The following is a 7,101-nucleotide window of genomic DNA, read 5'->3' on the forward strand; positions in this document are numbered from 1 at the left end:
TACGGCTTCATCTTCTTTCTTTACATTATTATTTCCATGTTACATCAATAAATATGATCCACTGTCAATTTTGAATGCTACATATATCATTGTCTCCCCATGTCCCTTTTTTTAATCTGCATTATCACGATAGATGTCTTCATAAACATTTATATTTACGCCTCAATAGTTTGAACAATATCTTCTCCAATCACATCGAACCAGACCGAAAAACGGTAGTTAAACGTTTCGTAAATGTCGTCAAAACTCTTGTCTCTGATTGTTCCTGCAATCCGAAATAAAATGACTGCTTATTTACGAATGCGGCGTCTTTGAATAACCGTGTTATCGCTTCCCAAAGGTTCAAAGGATTCAAGCATAAACAAAAGAAAGAAAGCTAAAGGGAATTTTAACAAGTTTAGTATTTTAATATTTTATCTAACCAATCTGCAACGCACCTTCGTCTAGATTTTTCTGATTTGATTCAGACTAGACTAATTTCTAAACTATGAGCTTTGCAGTAGCTTGATTACCTGAATTGCACCATCACTTCAACATACGAATTTGATTGTGGATTGAACGCTCTGAATTCAGTTATGATGAGATATATATGACAACCTTCAATACTGGAAGCAAATGTTGGAACGTATTTTGAGAGTGGTTGTAGTTTTCAGAAGAAATTTTGTCCCAAAACTACCCTACACAACACCAGCTTTCCATTTTGATGTAGCTAATAAGTAAATTGATTTATTTTTAAATAATGTTTTTAAAGGCGCTTACAAAATACTGACGACTTTTTGATAAGCCTCGTTTAAATTAGGTGAAATATCAAAACTAATCTATCTGTTTAGGAAGCAATGTCAAAACAATCTATCGTTTCATAATTATAGTTTATTTTATTCGGATTTACCAGCTGACTTTATTATTGTTAACTTAAAGATTTTACCGAAGCTCCCATAATACTCAGGATATTACTAGTCAATAAACATACTTCTTGAATTATGAAAGTGAGATTATCTTTAAATTAAGTATTTTTGTGGCATATTTATTTGATCAGTTTGCTTTGACTTTGAAATTTTGGGGTAATCTAAGACACTTTTCGAAATCATGTGAGTTCCGTTAAACGAATAACATAGGTAGACAGAAAAGCGAAATTCCGACCGGTTGTTCTACATGTGAATGTTTTCTCTACATAAATCTCATAGATGTGAGAATAAAAATCCCACGTTGTCAGTATAAATTCATTCGTTGTACGTCTTTTCATCACATTTATTTGCATTGATCACTTTGGACCAGATAGGACTTTAATCCGTGATGTTTCGCCCTAATATATTCATTTGTATCTCCTATTATTGATGAGCTTTTTCCGAAGTCCTTGACACTTTCTCCTACTCTATGTCAACCAATCTCTATAACACTGATGATGTCACAGGTATTCAGTGTTTGACAACGCTTCTACCAGTAACACCTAATATATTTCGTTCCCACCAAGAGAAATCAAAAGACAGAGTCGAGGAGATCGGAAGAGTATATTTGGCGATGACCAATATACCGTAATTCTCTGATCTAATCTGGCTAGCGATTGCGGTTGATGTTGAGCACGGCGTTACCACACGTGATCTGGTGTGGATGCCTGACCGAGCGCCTTCAGCTAGATGAGTCCACTAAAACATATAGTCAGCATCCAATGTCGAAAACTTACAGAGCTATTTATTTTAGGGATTTATTTACCGCTACAGATCACTCCCCCTAGTGGGGCAGTGACGACCCTAAGACGTGGCCAGCCAGAAGTTTAAACCCAACGAGTTTGTCGTTGGTAAACACTCTTCTGATAGCTTACTAAATTTAGCAGCGTCTGGCCGTCTTTCCTTACTATATGGGACGGAGGTTCAACATAGTAAAAAAAGAAAATGTACAATGAAAATTTCGGATCCTCATAAACGTCATCGTTCTTTTCCAGCCGTCCTGGAAAAGAAAAAATAAAATGTAAGTGCATGTCGAAATACACTCGTATGTGTGTAAAAGCATAATGTCAGAGAAAAAAATGGAAAATAAACTCATGAACACGTAATAGCGTAAAAAAAATTGTTTTTTTTGTTTTGTTTTTTTAAATAGAAATAAAAATATATAAGCATATTAAAATTGTTTTTTTTAAAAAAATAATATAAAATGTCGAGAAGTGCCTTACGTGCAATAGTCGTTTAAATGTTCTGGAAATCTCACCCTTCTTCCAGAACGCGTCGTTTTAAGTTTATTTTCGGATACTGTCGAAGTATCTTCATGTGTGTTGGTTGTCGGATGAGGTATTATAAGTGTCAGAGTCGTGTCGTTCGATTGTACCGAAGGAAAATCCACGTAGATAGGATTTCCTTCTAAATACGCTGCTTTTAAGCGATCGATGCTGATGCTATCGTTGGTCCCGTTCTTATCGACTATATAGTACTTAGATTCACGTTGAAGAACTTTGAAGGGTCCTTCGTATGCTGATTCGAATGGTCGTCGATGCGAGTCTCGACGAACGAAAACGTGTGTACTATATCGTAAGTCAGGTTGAACGAAAACATCAGTTGATTGAGGTCGAGTGAAAGCAGGTTTAACTGAACGCATTGCGTTTGTAAGCCTGTTCGTGTAGGAGGTTAGATCCATGTTCATTGAATAGGATGAAGGGTCCACGAATTCTCCTGGAAGTCGAAGTATCGTTCCATAAACGAGTTGAGACGCAGTGTATCCAATGTCAGCTTTCACTGCATTGTGAATACCTAGTAAGACGAGTGGAAGAGCGTCGGTCCACTGTGAAACGTTTGCAGATGATAGCGAAGCTTTCAGTTGTCGGTGAAAACGTTCTACCAACCCATTTGCTTGTGGATGGTAGGCGGTCGTTCGGAAGCGAGTGATTCCTAAAAGTGTGGTCAGACGACGGAAAAGATCGGATTCAAACTGACGTCCGCGGTCTGTAGTGATGGTTGAAGGGCAACCGAAGTTTGCGACCAATCGTTCGACGAAGGCGAGGGCCACTGTTTCAGCAGTAATGTCCTTGATAGGTACTGCTTCTGGCAATCGATTGAAACGGTCCACGCAGGTTAAGAGATAAGAGTATCCATTTGAATCTGGTAAAGGTCCTACCAAATCCAGATGGACATGGTCGAAACGAGCATCGGGAGTTTTAAACGAGCCTAAGGGACATTTATTGTGTCTGATAACCTTAGATTTTTGGCAGCTTACACAGGAGCGTGCCCACTCCCTCACGTCTTTATTCATTCCAGGCCAGCAAAACCTTTCTGCTATAAGCTTGATGGTTGCACGAACACCTGGATGCGAAAGTTTGTGCAATGTGTTGAAGACATTGCGTCGATAATGTTTCGGCACGATTGGGCGATCCCTACCTGTAGATGTGTCACAAAGTAGAATTTCCTTACCTGTTCCCATCTGTTTGATGCGTAGTTTAAGTGTTGTGGACGATAACTCGTGCTGAAGATCACTGTCTTCTTTTTGAAGCTCGGCGAGTTTAAGAAGGTCGATTCCTTGGAAACTGTTCAAATAAGTTATGCGAGATAAAGCTTCTGCAACTACATTGTTTGCTCCAGAGATGTGTTGAATGTCTGAAGTAAACTGCGAAATGTAGTCCAGTTGTCGAGACTCACGGGGAGAGTACTTGTCAGAAGGAGAGCTTAACGAGAAAGTGAGCGGTTTATGGTCCGTGAAAAGAGTGAATTCACGACCTTCGATGTAGTGTTGGAAATGCCGTACAACACAATACATAGCTAGGAGTTCCCTACCGAATGTGCTGTACCTCGATTCGGTGTCTAGCAACCTTCTAGAGAAAAATGCCAAGGGTTGCCAGGAGTTGTTAACCCATTGTTGTAAGACTCCTCCGATTGCTGAGTCGGATGCGTCTACTGCGATGCTAATGGGTGCTCGGGTGTCCTGATGTGCGAGCATTGTTGCTTTAGCGATCAGTTCCTTAACTGTGGAGAATGCTTTTCGTGCGGTGTCGTCCAAATTAATGGATTTCGCATTTTCACGAAGTTGGTCGGTCAGAGGTTTCATAAGTAATGCGCATTTGGGTATGAAACGTCTATAGAAACTTACGAGGCCGTTGAACGTGCGTAATTGCTTGACGGTGGTCGGTTCTGGGTAATCCAGAATGGCCGCCACTTTGGTCCTAAGGGGTCGGATACCTTGAGCATCGATAGTGTGTCCTAGGAAGTCTAACGAGTCGGTTCCGAATTGGCATTTCTGAACGTTTACAGTTATGCCATGTTTTTGTAGTCGTTCGAAAACAAGATCCAGATGCTTGAGATGTGTTTCTCTGTCCGGACTTGCGATTAGACAGTCATCAACATACGCATGTACGAAGTTGAGACCTCGAAAAACGTCGTCTATGAATCTTTGGAATGTTTGAGCAGCATTCCTTAGACCGAAAGGCATTCGCAAAAATTCATAGAGTCCGAAAGGAGTTATGATAGCTGTTTTCGGTATGTCGTCAGTAGCCATAGGTATTTGGTTATACGCTTTAACCAAGTCGATTTTCGAAAAGACAGTTGTACCTTTCAAGGTAGCTGTCGAATCGTGAATGTGAGGCAACGGGTAACGATCGGGAATGGTTTTCGCGTTCAATCGCCGATAGTCACCAGTTGGACGCCAATCGTTGCTGTCCTTTTTAGGGACCATGTGCAACGGAGATGCATATGGGCTACTTGACGGTCGTATGATTCCTAAGTCCATCATGTGATCGAATTCGTTTTTCGCTAACCTTAGCTTTTCAGGAGCTAGTCGTTGTGCTTTAGAGAATACAGGTGGTCCTGTGGTCGTGATGTGATGTGTAACATTGCTGGTTACACACGGTAATCTCGGTTGAGTTTGTTGTATCCCAGGGTACCTATCGAGTAGTGGTTGATAGAGTGGGTCTATCATATGTTTAACTGTGACTGGGGATACTCTACAACCAGTAAAAGAAGTTACGCAAACGGACAAATTAGTGTTCCCGTCTACTAGCTTACGTTTGCGCGTGTCGATGATCAGATTATGGTGTTGTAGAAGATCCATACCAATGATTGGCATAGAGACATCTGCAACAACGAAAATCCAGTGGATGGGTTTGCGTAAACCCACGTTAAGGTAAACGTACCTTTTGCCATACGTAGCGATCGGTTTTCCGTTTGCCGCCTGTAAGTTTAGGGTCGATTCGTGTAGTCGGTCGTTAGGATTTGCTGGGAGAACGCTAACTTCTGCGCCAGTGTCGACGAGGTAGCGAACTCTCGTTGTCACATCTGTGACGAATAACAGACGGCTTTGTTCGCCGGCTACGGTTGCCGTTAACGCGTGCCGGCTTGGAAGTTTCCCGAATTGTTTTTCGAATCAGTCGGTTTCGTGTTGGGAAAATTGCAGGGTTTTCTGCAATTTCTGGAAAACTTTCCATACTGGTTATGATATCAACACCAGTCGGGGTTATCTGTCTCTCGTGGTCTAGAGACAGATCGCTTACGAGAAATGCTTCTACGTGGTGTGCGCGATCTCTTACGGTCGGTACGAAGACTAAGATAACGCGTGAGTGTGTGACATAAGTCGGTTATATCATTCTGAGTCGTGTGAGGCTTTTCTTTGACTGAAAATACCTCGGTAGTAGGTTTCGTAATTTCTAAAATGCGGTCGGCAGATGCAGCTAGCTCGTCTAAGGCGTTGTTCTGGAACGAGACCAGAACTGCTTGCACCTGTTGGGGAAGTTTTGACAAGAAGAGTTGTTTGAATAGACCTTCGTCGAAAGTTCTTAGGCCTATAACCTCTCTCATCCGTTGCAACATGTCTGTCGCAGAACCGTGTTGCAGGTCGATGTTATTGAAGAGTTGATCTAACCTTTGTCGATCGGTTAGGTCTCCTCGTTTAAGAATCGAGCGTTTTAAGATTTCGTAAGGATCGGAAACATCACTAGTAAACATACTAGGTGTTACGTACCTATTGAATTCGCGCAGTAGTGCCTTGACTACTGCGAGGAATTGTGCACGTGTGTCGATCACGCCGTGCTCGGAGAAGTCGGCTTCTGCGTAGCAAAACCAGGCTTCGATGTTGTCGGGCCAGAAAGGCATCAGTTGAAACGAAGGCGGGGACAAAGTCTTAAGCTTGAGTACTTTAGGTGTCTGTTCAGTCATGATGAAGTATGAAGTACGATAATGAACGAGGGGAAAATATATATATATCCAAGAAAAAACACGAAAAAAAATCACAATGTTTAAAAAAAATAAAAAATAAGGCAATGATATATAAAAATCCCAAAAAGGAACAGACTCACAGTTGCAATTAGGTGTACCAGATCACGTCGGGTTCACCAATGATGATGTCACAGGTATTCAGTGTTTGACAACGCTTCTACCAGTAACACCTAATATATTTCGTTCCCACCAAGAGAAATCAAAAGACAGAGTCGAGGAGATCGGAAGAGTATATTTGGCGATGACCAATATACCGTAATTCTCTGATCTAATCTGGCTAGCGATTGCGGTTGATGTTGAGCACGGCGTTACCACACGTGATCTGGTGTGGATGCCTGACCGAGCGCCTTCAGCTAGATGAGTCCACTAAAACATATAGTCAGCATCCAATGTCGAAAACTTACAGAGCTATTTATTTTAGGGATTTATTTACCGCTACAACACTTATCATCTTTGTCAGTCTGTCCCTATAAATACGATAATTAATCCCATTGAATATTTACCATGATACCAGAATCAAATACTACCCTGGTTTCACTGCCTCTAACACAATTCGATTCACTTAAGGTGGGGTAAATTTCACACGCACTGCAAGTTGACTTGCAAGTGACAGTCGTATTACACACGATTGATTAGAATCATTGATGGGCCGATACAATACATTTAAACGCATAAAAATATTTCTGATTGTAGGTTAATCAACAGGATTCACTCAACAAACAATCTCGTTTTATGATGTTAGAATAATGACAGGGTAGTAGTGTGGTGTGTGCTACTGATGTTGACAGATATAAGGAGTATGTATCATCAATCGAATGTGAAATATCTGGCAGCAGAAGGTTAAGAAGAGCAAAGAAAAGAGAACGAGAACAGAGAATGATTGCTCTGGAAATTAAGGAGCAATGAAGCCTAAAAC

Source organism: Schistosoma haematobium, chromosome 7 (assembly GCF_000699445.3).
Source record: "Schistosoma haematobium chromosome 7, whole genome shotgun sequence".
NCBI classification, from domain to species: Eukaryota; Metazoa; Platyhelminthes; class Trematoda; order Strigeidida; family Schistosomatidae; genus Schistosoma; species Schistosoma haematobium.